The following is a 23367-nucleotide window of genomic DNA, read 5'->3' as shown; positions in this document are numbered from 1 at the left end:
TTGATATAGGGACTTCAATTCCTTTTGCAAGTTCCCTTATCTTTTCAAGTGCAACAACATCTTCAGTCTTCTTCTTCTTCACTTCTCTTGCGACAAGATCAGTAGCAGCTGCAATTTGATCCTCTTCTTCCATCACATAGTCTGCTACCTTCAATTTCCTGATAGCTTGCTTTCTCTTCTTCTTTGGGATAGAAGGTTAATCAGGAGCAGACTGTGAAGTTGCAGCAGCTTTACCATTTCTGGTTCTCTTGTTCAGAACTGTATCCGTATCCAAGTCCTAAACTTCTTCTTGAATAGTTGGTACTCCATGACCAACTTCATTCACTTTACCAGAAGCCTTCTCCTTCTGAACTTTCTTGGCCTTCTTCTTCTTAGGCTCTTCAGGAGCATCATCCAGATACTCTTCCTTTGTGAGAGCTTTCCTTTTGGTCTTCCTGCTCTTGGCCAGAGGCAAGGCACCACCATACATGGTGTCTGGAACATCACACAGCCTGATTGTCTTGCCAGTTTTCTGAAAATGATCCATGATGTAGTTCATCTGAACATCAAGAGGATCTTGCTTGCAGATTGGAGGAAACCCATCCATTAGAGCAGATACAACATCTGACTCTTTCAGATCTGTACTAAGCTTCTTAAAAACTCCCTTTCCTATTAGCTTGATCTTCCTGAGTGTTTGCCCATTGATCACTTTGCATGTTTCAGTACCAAGCTGATCATCAGTGAAAATGTTGAGCTCCTTAAGTACTTTCAGAATTCCTCCTTGATGAAGAATCTCTGAAATTAATCTTCCATAAGGAATCCAGCACCTGTTGCTATTTTGACTTTCCCTGAGCTCTTTGATTATGTGCTTGAAGATGTACTTAGGCACATTATCACTCTCTTTGTTGATGAAGTAATGAATACTCTGTGCTCCAGAGAAGGTTGATCTTCACCACCACCTTTTGGTAGGAGATTCTCATTTTATATCTTCAGGAGCAGCTTCTTTTCCATTGACAGATCACAGTAAGCCCCTTTCTTCCTGCTGTTGAACATTGACCTGTTCACAACTTCATTCCAAGGACTATTCTTGCTATTTTCTATACCATCTGCGAAACTTCCTCCTGATGGTCTTCAGAGAACAAAAGCAATAACTTCCTGAGAGATGAAGACATGAATACCCATGATGCTTGACCTAATTTCAGTAACCGTGAAAGGTTCCAAGCCCATTTATCTCCTTGATTTCCCATCAAGAGTGGGATCAATCAGAACTTTCTCATCCATTTCTGCCTGAGCAGCTTTGCGATCATAAACTTGAGCTCTTACCCGGAAATGTCTAACAAGGTTCGTGTACGTTGGACCATTCAACATAGTGAAGTAATCCATCAGACCTTGAGCTTCGTAGTAGCTTCTGATGTCACAACCATGATATGCCAGAGAGATGAAATCTACAGGATTCTCAGTCTGAATGTTGAGTTCTCATTCTTTCAAAGACATAGTTCTTCCCCTGATTTCATAAGCAGGAGCCTCTTGAGTAGTTGATTTTGGAACTATTTCTTGCATATTTGATTTTGGAACGAAGCTTGAGGATGCCATTGTTGAGATTGAAGGTTTAGGGTTCTAGGTTTTGATTGAAGAGAATGAACTTGCTTCGCAGAGAACAGAGTGAAAAGAGGATAGTGTAGGTTGTGAAGTGATTTGTGTGTGATTTGTCTAAGTGTTTTGAGTAAAATGTTTGCAATTCAGTAGGGGACACAAACAAACACAACATTAATGACATAGGGGGCGCGAGATAGTGTATTCAAAGCTTAAAATCATCATTCCCCTTTTACGTTATACACCAGTACACATAAGCCACGTCAGAGTTTCTCACATTAACTTCCAATTTAGTGGGACAGGTGTTACTAAAAAGTAACTTCCAACGTTTCCACTAACTCTGCTATTCAGGAGCACAAAACCCAGCTTCTGGAGTTCAGATGTTGATGTCATCTTCAGACGCACATTTTCCTCAGAACCTCAATAAAGAGCTTCTGATGGACCATAGCTTCTGAACAACTTCGGGACCTAAATTCCTATTCAGGAGCAAGCAAATTTAATCAGACACAAAGTGCATGTTCAAATTTTTCTTTATAAAATCAAATCTTTCCACAGTTAAAGGCTTAGTAAATATATCAGCCCATTGATGTTCAGTATCAATGAATTGTATATCTAAAATTCCTTTTTGAACATAGTCTCTAATAAAGTGGTGTTTGATTTCAATATGCTTGGCTCTTGAATGTAGAATAGGATTCTTTGACAAGCAAATAACAGCAGTATTATCATAATAAATCAGAATACTGTTAGCATTAATGTAATATCCCGCTTGTCAGTATCAGAATATTACCAGTCGATTGTGCCAGAGGATTAATGTTATGGAAAGTAAGTATGACGGAAATGTTTATTATGTGATGTCATCTTAATACGGGTTAAGTGTCAGTGTCGGATTAAACGTGTTCAAGATGAAGGGCATTTAAGTACTTTTGCACGCGAGGAGTATATAAGTGTGTTTGGGCACAAAATATTCATTTTCCATTTCACTTTCTCTCTCTAGGGTTGAGAGAAAGAGTTTTCTCCTCCTTCTCTCTAGAACCCATCGCCCCTCTCCCTCTCAAATTCGTAAACTCTCTCAAGGATCCTTTGGTTGGGGATGTAGCAAGCATCATGATCTTCTCCTTCTCCTTCAAGAAACAACTAGAAGCTTGGATTGATTGTTAAGCTAAGGATCATGGATGAAGAAAGAGTTAAGGTTTGATCTTTGGAAGTTTGGAACTTGAAGCATGTTTCAAGAATCATAGGTGAGTTCTATAGATAGTTTCCTACCTTTGGGATGTGTAAATTCTTGTGAGAATGCATGGATTTGTGTTAATTAGGGGTTTAGAACCCTAGGGTCCCTTTGGGCCAATTCTTGTTGATTAGATGTTAAATTGCCATGAAATATGTTTATAAATGTCTCTATATGTTGCTGGATGTATATGGTGCATTGCAGGATCGATTTGGAAGAGGTTTGGGTCAAAATTGCAAATTTTGCACCACAGACCCGAAGAAACTCGCTATAAGCGAAATAATTTCGCTTATAGCGAAATTTACAGAACCAACCCAGATGAATTTCGCTTATGGCGAAATGCTTATGTCCAGCCGGCAAGTTTTTGGCTTGTTGGCTCCTATTAGGGCCGGTGGTGCATTCCGATGCCTTTCTTTCATCGTTTTACAACTTTATAACCCCAAAACAACATCTAAGCCATGCACAAAACATCAAACGATTCTTGAAATGAAAATCATGGCCAAATTAACAAATGCATCAAGAATGGCACAAGAGAGTTTAAGCCGAGTTACTCGGGTAGCAATGAACTAAGCAAGGGAATGAATGTAGAGCCTTGACATAGCTTGTCAAGAACTAGAATAGCTTGTCAAGAACTAGAATGCTACCCATGAGCATTATGTATATTAAGACGTGAAGCGATTTAGAGTATTCTCTTCGCATATGAACTAGAGTGACCATGCAAGTATGGCAAGACGTGATTTGATTAATTAATCTCTTCACATAGTAAGATGAGCAATGCATATAGTTTACCTCTAGTGGGATCGTTTAAGGATCCGAGGTAAAAGAGATAGCATGTATAGATTTAACCTTCATGCATGTATAGACTAAGACTTTAATAAAGTTGTGAAGCGATTAGCTATCTATTCACAAAGAAAGTTTAAACAAGATGTAGTTGTCATGTCTCTTGTGATCCACACTAGGTTGGGCTCAACGGGTTTCCACTAGGTGAAACGGGATTAGCCTAAGGGGTCCGCACGTCACTGCAGGAGTTCCGTTGGTTATACCTTAGATAGGTTTCCATCGGTTAGATAGGGATTGTGCTCGGGTTTACTCCACCCCGGGTCTCTCCGTAAAATGAACTCAGATAATGTTTATTTGTTCAATGCTAACCTAATGAATGAATCTGACTATGCATAATGTTAGACATGTATATGTTATGTCATACAGCCTTGACATAGATCGTTAAGAACTAGTATGATAGCAGAAATTCCTAAGTATGATAAGATATGATATGTTGTTAGATACAACGTATTTATGCAAGTAGAGCAAGTAAAGAAAGTTATGTCGACGATGATCTTAGGTTTTCCCTAATCGTCCGGCTTAGAATCGTGTCATGATTATGGTATGTGTAGGCCTCGATGCGTAGAGCGTATCTTGGCATAGCGGTCTTAGATTCCCCTTGAACGCCATGACACGTATAGAGATAGCAAGGCATATAGCAAGTTAAGAAGAACCTGTGACGGGTCTAGTATGCACGACCGTCTAGGAAAGCATGACCACACACGTATAATCAACCGTCAGACTATATTGTAGACACGTGGTGACCATAGGTTTTCCCAGAGGTTACCTATAGCCTAGGATTAGGTAGAACTCACTGAGACATTATGTCTCATCCTAATCCTTATTTGTTTCAGATAAACAGGTTGGTTTAGCAAGCTAGTAGCCGAATGGATATTTCAGCAAGTGATCGTTCGTACCCGCTGCAGGATGATATGGATATTCAAGGACGCATTTACTATATTTTAGAAAAGTTGAGTTGTATCATTATTGTACGAACGCTTACTGTTGTATAAGATAATTATTCGAAGTTTTATTGTTGTAAATTTTAATGTATCCAGTACTAAAGTTAATGCACATGCTAAACTTTCTAGACACGTTTAGTGTGGGTGTTACAATCAATCTGATATACTTCTAACTGATGTTTCATCCAAAGTAGTTGTGTACAACAGCTTGCAGCAGAGATGTATTCTGCTTCTGCTGTAGACATAGCAATAGTTGCCTGTCGTTTGCTAGCCCAGGATATCAGATTGTCCCCCAGGAACTGGCAATTGCCACTGGTTGATTTTCTTTCAATCCTGTCACCAGCATTATCAGCATCACAGAATCCAACCAACTGATAATCTAAGGATTTCCTATAAAGGAGTCCAAGACTAGTTGTTCCTTTCAAATACCTGAAGATTCTCTTAATAGTATTTAAATGAGATTCTCTAGGATCTGATTGGAATCTTGCACACAAGCATACACTGAATAAAATATCCGGCCTAGATGCAGTGAGGTATAACAAAGAACCAATCATACCTCTATACAGCTTCTGGTCTACTATTGATCCAGTATCTTCTTTGCTTAAGGTGCAGGTTGGATGCATTGGAGTGTTCATCACTTTACAATCTTCCAGCTTGAACTTCTTCAGAAGCTCCTTAGTATACTTTGTTTGATGAACATATACTCCATTTTTGCTTTGATTGATTTGAATTCCAAGGAAGAACTTCAACTCTCCTATCATGCTCATTTCAAATTCATCCTGCATTAACTTAGAAAATTCCTTGCAAAGAGATGCATTAGTAGAACCAAATATTATATCATCAACATATATCTGCATAACAAGAATGTCTTTCTCAAGAGTCCTCTTGAAGAGTGTTGTGTCAACCTGACCTCTTTTAAAATCATTTTTTATCAAAAAATTACTTAGTCTATCATACCAAGCTCTGGGAGCTTGTTTCAAGCCATATAGTGATTTCTTAAGTTTATAAACATGGTCAGGATGCTTAAGATCCTCAAAACCAGGAGGTTGCTTGACAAACACCTCTTCTTTAATGACTCTATTTAGAAATGCACTCTTGACATCCATTTGATATAATATTATGCCATGATTTACTGCATAGGATAGAAGTAACCTGATTGCTTTCAATCTTGCAACTGGAGCAAATGTTTCAGTATAATCAATGCCTTCTTGTTGACTGTAACCTTGTGCAACAAGTCTTGCTTTGTTTTAAGCTAATTCACCTTGTTCATTCAACTTGTTTCTGAACACCCATTTTGTTCAAATAATGTTCTTATGCTGAGGTTTGGGTACCAGATCCCACACATCATTTTTTGAAACTGATTAATCTCTTCCTGCATAGCTATTTGGTTCTTATGCAGAGGTTTGGCTCATTTTCAAACTCTCCACCATGATCACTTCTTACTTTTAAAATCTTCATTTCTTTTTCAGACTGTATTTGAGTGCAGAAGTTACTGAATACATCATAAACATTATCCTTACTTTTCAGGAATTTTACCCAAGTCCATCTGCTGTAATCATCAACAATAACTAATCCATATTTACTTCCATTTAAGGATGCAGTGGCTAAATTGTCCAAATAAATCAATATGAAGTAATTCTAAGGGTCTGGAGGTTGAGACAATGTCTTTTGTTTTAAAAGATGATTTCACAATCTTCCCTTTCTGGCATGCACCACAAAGTGCATCTGGTTGATAGTCAATGTCTGGTAGGCCTTTGACAAATTGTAACTTACTAAGTTTAGAGATTAATCTCCAGTTAGCATGTCCCAACCTTATGTGCCACATATTTCTTATCATTCACTGACAGAAGACAAATTACCTTCTGATCAACCAGTTCAGAGAAGTTAATTTTATAGACATTTTCCATCCTCTTTCCCTTGAATACTATGGACTTGTTATCTTTGTTGATTACTGTGCAGTTGGTCTTTTCAAACATCACATCATAACCATTATCACAAAACAGACTGATACTTAAAAGGTTATGTTCAAGACCATCTACCAACCACACATTATTAATTGAGATAGAGGAGTTACCAATAGTTCCTGTACCAATGATCTTGCCAGACTGGTTGCCTCCAAACTTCACATTTCCTCCTTTTTTCATTGTGAGGGTGAGGAACATAGACTCATCTCCTGTCATATGCCTTGGGCAACCGCTGTCTAGGTACCATGATTTTTGCTTTTCCTTTGCTCTCAGACATATCTGTAGCATTGACAATTTCAGAATTAGGTACCCATTATTTTATGGGTCCTTTGAGGTTAGTACTAGAAGTTTTACTCTTCACTTCTTGTACCTTGTGTTGTAAGTTTGGTAACTTCTGATTAATCATTACCTTAGGTTTAACACCTTTTGGTTTTTATTCCCCAAGAGCAATAACTGTTCTGTTCTTCTGAAGCTTAGACTTGAGGACCTCAGATTCAGGTTTCAACAGACTCTGAGGAATAAGTTCTATCCTCTTCAGAATCTTGATTTTTGAAGTCTTAGAATCAGATTTTATCATTGCCTTTGGCTTATAGTTCTTTGGCTTTGAAGTAATCTTAGCCTTAGAGCTGGAAGCTTCAGGTTCTGACTGAACTACAGTTTCAAACTTAGCACCTTCAGGTACAAAGAAGATTTTCAATCCTTCCTTGATGCATTCACAACATGCTTTAAGACTGATTTCATTAGGTTTCCCATGTACTTTTGGTTTGTGTCGAACATTGTGTTGTTGTGTCAGTTGTTTAATTTCTATCCCCTATTTGTAAAGTTTTCCTTTGTTTATTATTAATGAATCTGTTTGTTTTTGGAAATTTATCAGTCTCATAACAGTTCTATGCCAATGATATCTCAAAAAGTTCAGAGAAGCATGATGCCTAAATGATTTAAAGGGAAGTGTACGGCAAAAGGAATTAGGTAGCCACAACTCCCAGATAACTCAACTTGTAAGGTCCATAGCCTAAATTTTATTTTTCCAACTTTACATATATGAGTGTTCCATGCAACTGCTGTTTCTAGAACTTGCAATATTTCTCTATTTGTTGATTGGTCTTGTTTTGTACACACTAAGGCAAAGTGCTTGGTACCTTGAGCCTTTTTTAGCCTACCCTGATATGTTTGTTATTTATCCTTTGTAAAGCCAATTTGGGCCATTAGGTATAGATCCCTTTGTTATACCCTAATTTTGGACCTAAAAATACTAACTCAATTCTTCTTTTCTTGCATTTTAAGTCATTTGAACTGTCTCTGATCAATTACTTCTTTCTCTGCATTTTTATTTCAATATTACTTGCAAAATTCATGAAAAAGGGTATTTTAGTCATTTCCTATGTTAAAATTTCCTTCAGTCTTTAAAAATTTTGCTTGAGTCCTTTCAAATAGTTTGAATAAGTCTTCATTTCGATTCTATGTCAAAATCCATTTCAAAAATTGCATTTGAGGTCATTTTGAGTCAGTTTTGCCCCTAGGGGCATTTTAGTCTTTTCATGTGTCAAAACTCTGTTTAAACTCTTAAAATTGTCTCTGAGTCTTTTAATTTTGTTTGTAAACTCTTGCTTTAATCCCTTGTTAAAAAATCCATTTTAAATTTTTTTTTTCATCTGAGTCATTTTTAGTCGTTTTAGCCCCAGGGGCATTTTGGTCATTTCACACGAAATTTTGGTAGAGAGAGGTTACTTTAAAGTACCTCATTTAAGCCATTGGTTCGTTTTAGTCCGTTTTGTCATTTTTAATCGTTTCACTTTACGTTTAGTCAAATTACCATTTTTAGTCCAATTTTATTTTTATTTGTCTTTTAAGTCCTCAAAACTCCCAAAATTGTGTCCAAGTCCTTTTTTGATTCAAATTTTATTTTTAAGTCCTCTTTTTAGTATTTCGAATTTTTTTTTTATTTTTTTTAATTGCAGATTAGTCTTTTTTAAATTTACAGATTGGTCCTTTAGTTTTTAAAATTGCAGAAAGGTCCATGTCCAAGTCATCAGTCCAGCACAGGTGTCAAAAGCTTATTGGATCACAAGCCACAAGCTGGCCTATAAATACCAGCCAACTCATCCCATGTGTCAGAGATCCATTTACTTCACGCCAACTCATCAAAAAATCACCAGAAACACACTTCAGTTTCTCTCACTTCACAAAAACACATCAAACACCAGAAAATTCCAGAAACCACATGAACACTATGAATGTTCATCCCCTTTCAAACCCTAACCGAATTTCTTGAACTCAAATCAAGCTCAATTCTTCACAAATCCGTGTCAGTTTCACCACAAACAGATTGAATCCAACAACAAATTCACAAGATCGTTTCAAATTTCAAAGATTCTCAGAGATTCCATAGAGAATCATCATCACCGAATCGTCACCCTCACAATTCTAGCGTAGATTCATCACAAATTGTGACAAATCCAACGCGATCACGAAGGATTTGGGAAAGACGGAGAAGAAGAGGAATCGAAGCCAGAACTGGATCGAAGAAGAAGAAGGAACTCACCGAATCATTTTCAGTTTCCAGGAACAACAAATCAAATTCCAGAAGAGTTAGAAGCAGTCACGAGGTTTTCCAGAGAAAATCTTTGTACGAATCTCCGATAAAACTCAGGTAACGTCACAAACCTTCTCATATTTCTTTCAAAAAGCATCAACGAAGGCGCGTGAGTACCTCCAACCGACGAAACAATGTAGATCGGTGAATCTTAAGGAAGTTTGTTTTGAAAAAGTTTAAGATCTAAAAAAATCTTTGAAAACCGTAAAAATTTCTTCCGATCTACGTTGATTCAAGGATCCTTTTGGAAAACTAATGTTGGAACCAAAAAGAGGAGAGGAAGAGCTCCAAGAACATGTAATTAGGTTTTAATTCAGAGTGGTTTGAAGCTCCGACGCGGCGGCGCCGCCGCCGGCCACCGCGTCGGAGAAAGGTTGAAGACGATCAGAATTAGGTCGGAGAGGAGAGTCATTTGCAGACTCTCTCCCTCTAGAATGTTTAGAGAGAGAAACGAGTGAGGATTGTGGTGTCTTCTTCACACGTTTTGCTTATATATCTCCCTATGTTCTCATGTGCACACGTACACCATAGCTGCTTGTTCTCCTGCTTTGGGACTGTTAGATCTAGGGTTTCGCTGGACTGGATCAATCAAACACTCCAGATGCGTTTGGATGATCCAGATCCATATTCTCTAGGGCCTAGGCTTGGACTTTTGCGCAGATCACTGCCCTGTCTTGTTTTCTTGCTATGTCGTGCGTTGTTTTTGCTCTCTACACCTCTTTCGACTCCAAAACCTTTAGTGTGTTTCTTGATATTTTTGAGTATTTTACATGTTAAAATTGATAAAAGATATATGTGTGATGTAACTTGTGTTTTGGATGTCTTCCTTGTTAAATTCTTGCAAGTTTTTGCTACGTTTTGGCATGATTTTGTGTCCAATTGATGCATGTGCTTGTTGTGTAACCTTGTGATGTGCTTGTCACTAATTTGCATCTTTGTGTTACTGTTTGTGAATGGGGCTTGTCAATTCCTTGTTTTGCAAGTAATGATAGTATTTTTGTGAAGATAAAGTGCAAAATATGCCTAAAATAAGCTATAAGGCTTGGCTTGATATTTCCACACAATTCTTGTGTTGAAAACTGAACTAAAAAACTTAGTAAAGTGGTCATGATATGAGGATTATGGGTCATATGTTTGCCTTGCTATTTTGGTGAATTTTTAGGCATATTTTACTACTTTTTGTGCTAAGTTTTGCTACTTTGTTAGTGCCATTTTACTTACCTATATCTCTATCTCTCTATGCCTTATATCACTAACAATTTCCTCTATTGTATTTCATACATCATAAGCATTTCATCTCCCATCTCACATCTTCATCCTTTTATTTTTCCATACTTTAAGTTTCACCAAAAATTAGAATGTAACACTTAGGAATTTTGTAATATTTTTTTTCCCTTATGTCTTTTAATTTCTTGCAAGACCATAGAATGTATCTAGGCCAATGATGTAAAGGACAATGGACTCTAATGATGTACACCGACACAAGCACCGACACATGCACACACATCACTTTAGGTACATAGCTAGAATATGCATGTTTAGATGTATGTTTAGGATTGTATGTTTAGATGAATGCTTAGGATTTACGCTTAGGAAAAATCTCTTTTTTCCAAAAAATATGAATAACATCACTCAAATGTTTTTCTTAATAAACCTTGGGATCAAAATCCCATTGAATTTTCCTTTTTCTTTTCTTAAATAAAAACCTTAAAGAATTTTAATCATACTTAGGCCACATTTTGCAATTGACTAATTCCACCTCACTTTTTTCATAATCTCATGCCCTTGAGGCCTCTCTCTCTCATTCTTCAAAATTCCATTTTTTTCAAACTTAAAATCAACCAACAAAAACAAAAACATTTTTGGAAGAGAACTACGGTGGATTTGATCCCTTAAACGGGTACGTAGGCAAGGAACAAAATTCCTTCAATTCAAATAAAATAAAAATTCAAACACATTCTTCTCCCTCCAATTCTTCACTTAGAATACCTTTAGGCTTAATAACACTTTCAAAATAGCATTTAAAAATAAAGCGCGCGCGTAGAAATTAAAGACGGTTCCTATAGGATACTATAGTTGTTATGGGTGCCTAACACCTTCCCGTAGCGAAAACAACTCCCGGACCTCGATTCTCAAGGGTTTTGCTTACTTTTTCCCTTTCCAAGAAAAAATAAGATATCACCGGTTTAAAAGGTTCAAACATAATCAATGTTTGACACCCGAAAACCAAGATAAAACAGCTGGCGACTTCACTGGGGAGATTCGAGAGTTACGCCTAGTCTTTATTTCCACGCTTGCGCTCTTTTTACTTGTTTCTTTTACTTGCTTTTCTATGTGAATAAATGTTTAATTTCTTGCAAACGTGTGGGGTGAGAATATCAAAAGTCCTGCACCCGGGCTGAGTGAACTTAGGATTTAGGAGGGATATAATCGACAATTCATTCCGGGGGTTGCCTCGTGCTTTGGATTATGCGATCAATCCCACATAGCTGAGGCATTTTGGGGGTGATGTTGTCGGCGCGTGTTGTCGCGTTTAGGCACTTTACTTCTAATTGTTCTATGACGCTATGAACCGTAGATAACCAAACCCATCCATGGCCATTTTCTAGGATGTAGTGCGGAGGCTAGACCGAGTGTTGTCTCGAGTTTTAGTCGTCACGCGATACTACACTCAAGCTAGACCTTCCACGGATAATCATGGAGCGAGTGTTGTCTCGTGACACCATGATATACGTCGGAGAGGTTGCAACTTGGGAACCTTTTTTAGAACCCGGTTACTATTTCCTAAAGCCCTAGATTCACCGGACACCGTGTCCGCCCATGACTCCTCGACTTTGAACTTCAACCCACCATGTTTTCTCCGAACTTGAACATAATCATGCAGTCATGCATACATGCATACATGCATAAACTTTTTCCATGCATTGTTATCGAAGGGCTTAGACAAGTTGAATTTGTAAACATTGTAGGAATGAAGAAGACTAAGTCCTACAAGTTCAAGGAAGTGGATTTGGCTAGTTTGAGAGGTTTGGCACTCAAGGTTGAGGATCCGACTGGTTTCCGACATTGTTACGGGGCTTTACTTACTATTCTCCAGACTAATGTGGATGAGAAGCTTGTGCACACTCTAGTGCAATTCTATGATCGGGACTATCGGTGCTTCACTTTTCCGGACTTTCAGCTGGTGCCTACTCTAGAGGCTTATTCTTCCCTGATGGGTCTATCTATTGCTAAGGGGGTACCTTTCTCAGGACTTGAGCATCCTCTTACTCCATTGGTTATTGCTAAAGATCTCTATCTCAAGACCACCGATGTCTCCAAGAATCTTGTCACTAAGGCACGTATCCGAGGGTTCACTTCAGAGTATCTTTTTGGGAAAGCCAACCTCAATACCACTTGTCAGGACACTTTTGAGGCTATTCTTGCACTTCTCATCTACGGGCTTATTCTCTTTCCGAATCTTGATGACTTCGTGGACATGAATGCTATTATGATCTTCCACTCCAAGAATTCGGTCCCTACCTTGCTAGCTGACACTTACCATGCTATTCACGATCGTTCCGGCAAGGGTCGCGGATACATTCTTTGTTGTGTGCCTCTCCTCTATAGGTGGTTTATTTCGCACCTTCCGAAGTCTTTCCACGACAATCCAGAGAACTGGTCTATTTCACAGAGGATTATGGCTCTCACTCCTAATGAAGTGGTTTGGCTCACTCCAGCTTCTAGAGTTAAGGAAATTATCTTTGGTGGTGGAAAGTTTCTTAATGTACCTCTTCTTGGTACCCGGGGTGGAATCAACTATAACCCGGAGCTCGCTTTGCGACAATTTGGTTTCCTGATGAAAGAAAAACCCATCAATCTTGCTACATCTCCTTACTTCTTTCACTACTCCAATGCTCCTACAGGAATAAGAGAGGATTTCATGGATGCTTGGTCCAAGCTTCGGAAGAAAGAGGTGAAGCACATGGGTGTAAGGTCCGGTGTTGCTCATGAGGCCTATACACAGTGGGTGATAAACCAAGCTGAGGAGATTGGTATGCCTTACTCCTCTATGAGATATGTGTCTGCATATGTTCCTACCATGCCTTTGCCTCTACTCCCACCTACCCAGGAGATGTATCAGGAGCATCTAGCCATGGAGAGTCGGGAGAAGCATCAGTGGAGGGCTAGATATTATGAGGCTGAAAACTTGATCATGACTTTGGATGGAAAGGATGAGCAGCAGACTCATGAGGTCTTGACACTGAAGAAAGAGTTAGCTAAGGCTAGGAGAGAGATCGAAGAGAAAGATAGGTTGCTTATGAGAGACTCCAAGAGGGCTAGGGGTGCCCGTGACTTCTATGCACGATACTGCAGCTATGAGTCTGATTCTGAGGATGATGCTTCCACTTCCTATGATTGAGGATTCTCATTTCCTGTTGTTATTTCCAAGTTGTTTATGTTGTTTTACATTTCAAAGTCTATCCCTTGGCTTAGCATTTCAAAGGGAATCGTCTTGTAAAACTATATGTTGGTTGTTTGCTTCCCGTTTATGTTAATTATTGTTTAGTAATGTTTACAAGTTTCTAGTTTGTCTAAAAACCCTTCGATAACACAAAAAAAGAGTCTTTTTGCATATGCATTTACACATCTCATGCATCATATGCATTCATTGGTCACAAAAAACTTCTCTCGTGCTCATTGCCTCCTGGTTTTGTCCGCTGCAGTCTGAAAAGTGGCTCGTGTTCACAAGGTTTACCAACCAGACAGAATTCATCAAACAAGATTTCACAAGAGAAGAATTATGGCTAACTTTGAAGAAGAAAATGCTCAGCTCCGTGCCGAATTGGCTGCTATGAAAGAAGACTTGGCTAAGGCTCATGACGCTATGTCTACCATGATGGCTGCACAGGAACAACCAGCCACATCTGTTCCAGTTTCTACTGAAGCAATTCCATCTATCCCACTGTCTACTGTGGCTACCGATCCTCGGTTTGTCATGCCCAACGGGCGTCCTTATGGGCTCTCCGCTTACTATTCTCCTAATGCTGCTGCTGGTGTCTCTGGTTTTGCTGGTCAAGGACAGATTCCCGTATCCACTGCTATGCCTCAGGTGACTACCATTGTTATCGATCCTATTGTCCACACTGTGCAACAGTTGATTGATGTCGATACTCCGCGTGGACAAGATCCTGCAATGGAAGCTATGAAAAGACAGTTAAAAGAGTTGGCTGGAGAACTCCGTGAGGTCAAGGCTAGCCGTGGAAACAATGTCTCTGCTAAGGCTCGTGATCTGTGCTTGGTATCCCGATTTGAGGTTCCTAAGAAGTTTAAGGTGCCAGATTTTGACAAGTACAATGGATCTTCCTGTCCCCATAGCCATGTCATTCGGTACGTCCGAAAGATGGCCAATTATGCAGATAATGATGCACTGATGATACACTGCTTCCAAGATAGCCTAGCAGAAGATGCGGCAGACTGGTACACTGGATTGAGCAAAGACAATATCCACACTTTTGAGAAACTTGCTGCTGCTTTTGAAAGTCACTATGAGTTTAATACCCGTCTGAGGCTAAATAGAGACTCTCTTAAGTCTTTGTCTCAGAAATCAGATGAAACTTTCCGCGAATATGCCCAGAGATGGAGAGGGGCAGCTGCCCGGGTTTCTCCTCGACTTGATGAGGAAGAATTAACACAGACATTCCTGAAGACTCTGAAGAAGGAATATAAGGAAAGAATGATAGTCTCTGCTCCAAACAACTTCTCCGACATGGTTACTATGGGAACTCGTCTAGAGGAGGCTGTCAGAGAAGGTATCATCGTTCTTGAGAAGGGTGAATCTTCAACCAATGCACCGAAGAAGTACGGTAATGGCCACCAAAAGAGGAAAGAATCCGAAGTAGGGATGGTATCTGGTAACCCATCTGCAGCTGCTACACAATTACCTCTGCCCTATCAATACATGCAATACTCTCAACATCCCTTCTTCCCGCCATTCTATCAGCAATATCCTCTGCCACCGGGTCAACCACTAGTGCCCGTTAATGCCATTGCTCAACAGGTGCAACACCAGCCTCCTGCTCAACAACAGCAGCAACAACAGGGTCCCCGACCCAAACCTTCTTTTCCACCAATACCAATGCGGTATGCTGAGCTGCTCCCAACTCTACTTGCAAAGGGACACTGCGTCACCAGACCAGGCAAGCATCCGCCTAATCCTTTGCCTCCCAGGTTCCGACAAGATCTCACATGTGAATTCCATCGGGGCGCTCAAGGCCACGATGTTGAAGGTTGCTATGCTCTGAAATATATTGTGAAAGACCTGATAGAAAAAGGACGGTTGACTTTTGAAAACAATGTTCCTCATGTTCTTGACAATCCACTTCCAAACCATGCTGCTGTTAACATGATCGAAGCTTTTGAAAGAGTCCCTGTTCCTCAAGAGGATCCCACATTGAATGTCCGTAATGTTGTGACCCCCTTGGTACCGCTACATGTCAAACTTTGCCAGGCTTCTTTGTTCGGTCACGATCATGCTTCTTGTTCAGAATGTCTGCAAAACCCTATGGGCTGTTGTGTGGTGCAAGATGATATCCAGAGTATGATGGATGACAAACACTTGATTGTCAGTGATGTATGCGTGATTGTGCCAGTGTTTCATGATTCTCCTGTTGAAACGGTATCTCAGACAAGAAATGTTGAACCTTTGGTGATCAGGTTACCCGGTCCTGTACCTTACGCCTCTACAAAAGCAATCCCATACAAGTACAATGCAACCATGATTGAGAATGGAGTGGAAGTGCCTCTGGTATCCCCAACTGCAGTTGATAATGTTGCGGGAGAAATTACAGCCCTGAGAAGCGGGAAAGTCCGTCCACCCTTGTTTCAAAAGAAGGTGGTTACACCTATTGCCACAGTGACTCCATCAGTTGCTCCTCCTATTGACAAGATCCCCGGCCCAACAGGCCAATCTATTGACGAGTCTAATCTAGATGAAATTCTGAGGCTTATCAAAAAGAGCGATTATAAAATTGTTGACCAGCTGCTGCAGACCCCGTCAAAGATATCCATCTTGTCCCTGCTCATGAGCTCAGAAGCTCACATGGAAGTGTTAATGAAAGTACTGGAACAGGCCTATGTTGATCATGAAGTCTCTGTGGATCAGTTCGATGGAATAGTGGGTAACATCACTGCTTGCAATAACTTGGGGTTTGGTGACGATGAACTCCCCGAAGCAGGGAAACACCACAATTTAGCTCTGCATATCTCGGTACATTGCAAGTCTGACATGATATCCAATGTGCTGGTGGACACTGGATCATCCTTGAATGTAATGCCTGAGTCTACACTAAGACAGTTGAGTCATCATGGAATTTCTCTAAGGGGAAGCAGCTATTTGGTTAAGGCTTTCGACGGATCTCGCAAAGATGTTCTTGGAGAGGTAGACTTGCCAATCACCATTGGTCCTGAGACATTTCAGATTACTTTCCAAGTCATGGACATCAATGCTTCTTACAGCTGTCTCCTCGGAAGACCGTGGATTCACGACGCTGGGGCAGTTACTTCTACTCTGCACCAAAAGCTCAAATTTTTGAGGAATGGTAAGATTGTCACCATACATGGTGAAGAAGCATATCTGGTTAGCCAAGTGTCATCTTTCTCTTGTGTTGAAGCAGGGTCCGCCGAAGGGACGTCATTTCAAGGCTTGACTGTTGAAGGTGCAGAGCCCCGGAGGGCCAGTGCTAGCATGGCTTCATTGAAGGATGCCCAGAAAGCTGTTCAAGAAGGGCAAGCTGCTGGCTGGGGCAAAGTGATTCAGATTTTGGAAAACAAGCGTAAAGAGGGCCTTGGATACTCCCCGACCTCAGGCGTTTCAACAGGAACTTTCTACAGTGCTGGGTTTATCAATGCTATTGCTGAAGATGCTGCTGAAAGTAGTTATGTGCCTACATTTGTTGTACCAGGAGGCACTGTGAGAAATTGGGAGGCCATTGATGTTCCTTTAGTCATGCATGCCTCCATGTAATGTGTCTTGTTGCTCATGTTTTCTTTGTTTTCAAAATAACAATCCTCTCGCTCTGCCCAAGGTGAAAGTGATATCATTGTAAGGGCGTGTTTGTTTCGGCATTGCCGTTATCAATAAAAGTTGTCGTCTTTCTCACGACTCTTTGTTTTTTACTTTTAGTGCCTTTTTCATGGAAATAATGGTAATGCCAGAAAAAACCAAAACATTTGTTATTTTCTTATTAATTTCAAAAATCTGCATGAAAACCATTTTCTAAAATCATCCCAATCATATTATGCAGATTGAACCATAATAAACCCGTTGAACACAGTGACCCTACGGTTCCTCCGAATTTTGAATTCCCTGTATATGAAGCTGAAGATGAGGATGATGAAGAAATACCGTACGAGATCACTCGACTGCTTAAGCAAGAAAGAAGAGTCATTCAGCCTCACCAGGAAGAAACTGAGCTTATCAACCTGGGTACTGAAGAGAATAAGCGAGAGATCAAGATTGGTGCTGCACTCGAGCCAGAAGTAAAAAAGAAAATCACTCAGCTTCTCCATGATTATCCAGATGTCTTTGCATGGTCCTATGAAGATATGCCGGGTCTAGATCCCAAGATTGTGGAACATCGGATACCGACAAGGCCTGAATGTCCTCCTGTCAAACAGAAATTGTGAAGGTCTAGTCCAGACATGGCTCTTAAGATCAAGGCTGAGGTGCAAAAGCAAATTGATGCGGGCTTCCTCATGACAGCTGAATACCCTGAGTGGATTGCCAATATCGTACCAGTACCGAAGAAAGATGGGAAAGTTCGAATGTGTGTTGATTACAGAGATCTGAATAAAGCCAGTCCAAAAGACAACTTCCCATTGCCGCATATTGATGTGCTTGTTGACAGTACTGCTCAATCCAAAATGTTCTCCTTTATGGATGGTTTCTCCGGCTATAACCAGATACGAATGTCTCCTTAAGATAGAGAAAAGACGTCCTTCATCACTCCGTGGGGAACATTCTGTTATAAAGTGATGCCGTTTGGCTTGATAAATGCCGGTGCTACCTATCAAAGAGGTATGACAACTCTATTTCATGATATGATTCACAAAGAGATTGAAGTATATGTTGATGATATGATTGTGAAGTCAAGTGATAAAGAGCAGCATGTGGTGTATTTGAAAAAGATGTTTGAAAGATTGAGAAAGTACAAGCTGCGATTGAATCCTAACAAGTGCACATTTGGTGTAAGATCTGGAAAGTTGATAGGCTTCATTGTCAGTCAAAGAGGCATTGAAGTTGATCCCGACAAAGTCCGAGCCATCAGAGAGATGTCGGCCCCTCAAACTGAAAAGCAAGTCAGAGGTTTCCTCGGACGTCTGAATTATATTTCAAGATTCATATCTCACATGACTACTACCTGTGGTCCAATTTTCAAATTGCTCAGAAAGAATCAGCCTGTTGTATGGAATGATGAATGCCAGGAAGCTTTTGATAGCATTAAAGAATACCTGTTAGAGCCACCTATCCTTGTCCCGCCAATGGAAGGAAGGCCTTTGATTATGTATCTATCAGTGTTAGATGATTCAGTGGGTTGTGTTCTCGGTCAACAAGACGAGACCGGAAAGAAAGAACATGCTATCTACTATCTGAGCAAGAAGTTCACCGACTGTGAGACTCGGTATACAATGCTTGAAAAGACTTGTTGTGCTTTAGCTTGGGCTGCCAAACGCCTGCGTCATTATATGGTGAATCACACAACTTGGTTGATATCCCGAATGGATCCAATCAAATACATCTTTGAAAAACCTGCCGTTACTGGAAAGATTGCACGTTGGCAAACGTTGTTGTCTGAATATGATATTGTGTACAAAGCTCAAAAAGCAATCAAAGGAAGTGTCCTTGCTGAGCATCTTGCTTGTCAACCTCTTGATGATTACCAGCCGATTAAGTTTGATTTCCCTGACGAAGAGATTATGTATCTAAAAGCAAAAGACTGTGAAGAACCACTGATCAACGAAGGGCCGGATCCCAATAGCAAATGGGGGTTGGTGTTTGATGGTGCTGTCAATGCTTATGGTAAAGGAATTGGGGCCATCATTGTAACTCCGCAGGGGCACCACATGGTTTTGTTAAGATGTGTTGATAAGCAAGAAGCTGAGAAATTGATGCATGATGTACATGACGGTACTTTTGGGACCCATGCTTCGGGTCACACTATGTCAAGGAAACTGTTGAGAGCCGGCTATTACTGGATAACTATGGAGCGTGACTGCCACAAACATGCTAAGAGATGCCACAAGTGTCAAATTTATGCTGACAAGATTCATGTGCCTCCACACGCTCTCAATGTTATCTCTTCCCCATGGCCTTTCTCTATGTGGGGCATTGACATGATCGGAAGAATTGAACCAAAAGCTTCCAACGGACATCGTTTCATTCTAGTGGCTATCGACTATTTCACCAAGTGGGTTGAAGCTGCTTCTTATACCAATGTGACCAGGCAAGTAGTTGTCAAGTTTATCAAGAATAACATCATCTGTCGATATGGTGTTCCCAATAAGATCCTCACTGACAATGGTTCCAATCTGAACAATAGCATGATGCAAGCTTTATGTGAAGAGTTCAAAATTGAACATCACAACTCTTCTCCTTATAGACCTCAGATGAATGGTGCAGTCGAGGCCGCTAACAAGAACATCAAGAAGATTGTTCAGAAGATGGTCACTACTTACAAAGACTGGCATGAGATGCTACCTTTTGCCTTGCATGGTTACCGTACTACGGTACGCAGTTCAACCGGGGCAACTCCTTTCTCTCTGGTATTTGGTATGGAAGCAGTTCTCCCTCTGGAAGTGGAGATTCCATCTCTTCGAGTGATCATGGAAGCAAAACTAACTGAGGCTGAATGGTGTCAAAGTCGGTATGATCAATTGAATTTGATTGAAGAGAAACGTATGGATGCTATGACTCATGGACAGTTGTATCAAGTGCGAATGAAGAATGCTATTGACAAGAAAGTCCGACCTCGAGAATTCAAGGAAGGCGAACTTGTATTGAAAAGAAGGATAAGTCAGCAACCCGACCCAAGGGGCAAGTGGACACCTAACTATGAAGGTCCTTATGTTATCAAGAAGGCTTTCTCTGGTGGTGCTTTGATTCTTACACACATGGATGGTGTTGAGCTTCCAAATCCTGTTAATGCCGATATAGTCAAGAAATACTTTGTCTAAAAAGAAAAGAACAGCGTGGTAGGTCGAAAACCCGAAAGGGCGGCCTAGGCAAAAATGCGCTTCCCGGTGGATCGAAAACCCGAAAGGGCGATCCAGGCAAAAGTTAGGGACAAAAAAAAATGAATATGAAAAAGCTCGCTGAGATTGTACGCAACTCAGGCAAGAATGAGCGCCTCGATGAGCCGAAAACCCGAAAGGGCGGTTCATGCAAAAATGAGGTTGATAAAAGACAAGTAACTATATCTGGCAAAACCACCATCACCCCTTGGGGCATCCGCAACTGTCAATGATCGTCTTCATCAGAGGCTCTGTATTTGTGAATTCAAAATTTCTAGGAAATGTAGCGGTCATCGTGTTCAATGTATCACCAACCAATAAAATTACCATTTTCCAAGCTTTGTAAATCCGTGAAGTCATGCCTTTGGCTGACTCTCACTCTTCTACATCAATTTGAGCCTGTGCTATTGTTTGAAACTCTATTTTTCTTTCTATTTTCTATGCTATATACAAAATATTTTTCTTTCTACTTGATAATGTCAATGTCTGAAACAAACATTTTTGAAAGTTAAAAGTCTTTTTCTGTCTATTTTGAAAGTAAACCTGAGCAATAAGGTACATTTCAATGGAACATGCATGAATAAATGAATGTCAATGTCTATTTCAATACATGTTACAAGCAGGTTACTCCCCAGGATGATCTGTGGTCAATGGCAAGAATGAAAAATAGAATGAAAATGAAAAAAATTGAAAAAATAAAAAGCTCGCTAAGTTGAAAACCCGAAAGGGCGGCTTAGGCAAAAATGAGCACCCCGCTGATTGACAACCTATGAAGGCAATTCAGGCAAACATGGGGCAATGAAAAGAATTTATTCCCCGGTGAATCGAAAACCCAAAAGGGCGGTTCAGGCAAAAATGGGATTGAAAAATGAAAGAATGAAAAGAATATAAAAGCATTGACCACAGATGCGAACATCCAAAGTTTACCCAGCATTGAAACGCCTAGCAACGGCGACCTGTATCCAAGAATCTTCCAAGGATCCCTCCTCTACAAGTTTATATTGCCCTCAGCCATGGTTTTGATACGTCTCTCAACGACGATCTCTCCAAAGAGGATTTCTATGTGAATATGTTGCAGCACGAGCCACTACGTGCCCAATCTTCCAGTGTTTTGTCTATTTCTGTGAAACTTCTCTGTCAAATTACAAACCAATCATGCATTTCAAGCATTCATACATGCATAATCATGCATTTTATGTGCTCATACATTTAATAATCTTGCTATACCATACACACATGCTGCATTTCCAATTTCAACTTTCAATCCAACTCAGCTCCCAATTTCAACTCAATCCAAATTGCAACTGTCAAACTCAATTTCAATTTCAATTTCAATTCCAACTATCAAATTCATTTCAACTGTCAAATTCGATGCAATCTCAACTCTCAAATTCCAATTTCAATTCAATTCAATCTCAATTCGAAGCAATCTCAATTTCAATTTCAACTTGATCTCCAATTTCAATCCAATCTCAATGTCAATGACAATTTCAATTTTCAATTCAATTCCAATCCAATCTCAATGCCAATTTCAACTCTCCAATCCATTGTCTATGTCTATGTCTCTGCTCAATCTCAATTCTCAATCTCTCTTTCAATCTTAAACTTTCAATTCAATTCAAATCAATGTCAATTCACTCTCAATTTGCTCTTGGGCCAACAAAAATGGTCATGTCTATCTTCAAATCAAGTCAATGACAATTTACCCTCAATAGGTATCTTGTCAAATCAGACTCCCAACATTTCTTGTTATCGGTCAAGTGACTAGTTCGATCCAAAGAACAACTTGTACCCACTTATATACCTATAGTTCCGGACAAACGACAAGTTCGATCTGAAGAACAGTTTGTACCCAGCTTATGCTTTGTTATCAGTAAAACGACAAGTTCGATCCAAAGAACAGTTTGCACCTGCCCACATGATGTGGTGATGATCCAACGGCAAGTTCGATCCAAAGAACAGTTTGTATCTACCCTTCTGTCTATATCTCCAGCCAAACAGCCAGTTTGATCCAAAGAACAGTTTGTACCTGTCTATCTGTTTGTATCTTCAATCAAGTGTCAAGTTCGATCCAAAGAACAGCTTGTATCTGCCTATATGTCTATGTTTCTGGTCAAGTGCCAAGTTCGATCCCAAGAACAGCTTGCACCTATCTCTTGTTTTGTATTCCTTGGTCAAGTGACTAGTTCGATCCAAAGAACAACTTGTACCTTATTTTCTATTCCCTGGTTTGTCTACCCTGTCAATGTCCACCTGAATCCCCAGTGACATGACATGTTCCATAGACTCCAGTCGTTTGTCTTGCATTCATAATCAAAATGCTGCATGGCATTCATATTTTTGAAAATCTGAAGACGTATTTTTATGTCCAAAAACAGTGCAAATGTTAATATTTAAGTATCTTCGTCCCGTCAACTCTAAGACTTCGTCTCTTGACTCTCCGGACAAAGAAACTTAAATAGGGGCAGCTGTTATACCCTAATTTTGGACCTAAAAATACTAACTCAATTCTTCTTTTCTTGCATTTTAAGTCATTTGAACTGTCTCTGATCAATTACTTCTTTCTCTGCATTTTTATTTCAATATTACTTGCAAAATTCATGAAAAAGGGTATTTTAGTCATTTCCTATGTTAAAATTTCCTTCAGTCTTTAAAAATTTTGCTTGAGTCCTTTCAAATAGTTTGAATAAGTCTTCATTTCAATTCTATGTCAAAATCCATTTCAAAAATTGCATTTGAGGTCATTTTGAGTCAGTTTTGCCCCTAGGGGCATTTTAGTCTTTTCATGTGTCAAAACTCTGTTTAAACTCTTAAAATTGTCTCTGAGTCTTTTAATTTTGTTTGTAAACTCTTGCTTTAATCCCTTGTTAAAAAATCCATTTTAAATTTTTTTTTTCATCTGAGTCATTTTTAGTCGTTTTAGCCCCAGGGGCATTTTGGTCATTTCACACGAAATTTCGG

At 39.7% G+C, this 23367-nt stretch overlaps 1 pseudogene; it reads right to left on the bottom strand.

The window, feature by feature from the left end:
- Nucleotides 1-277: 277 nt before the first annotated feature.
- LOC146929457 (uncharacterized) overlaps nucleotides 278-23367 on the bottom strand; it is a 31856-nt pseudogene continuing 8766 nt past the window's right edge.

The sequence above is a fragment of the Medicago sativa genome, chromosome 4 (genome assembly GCF_051527215.1).
Source record: "Medicago sativa cultivar Bolivia chromosome 4, Bolivia_mono, whole genome shotgun sequence".
Taxonomy (NCBI): domain Eukaryota; kingdom Viridiplantae; phylum Streptophyta; class Magnoliopsida; order Fabales; family Fabaceae; genus Medicago; species Medicago sativa.
This window is presented reverse-complemented; position numbering and strand designations above follow the sequence as displayed.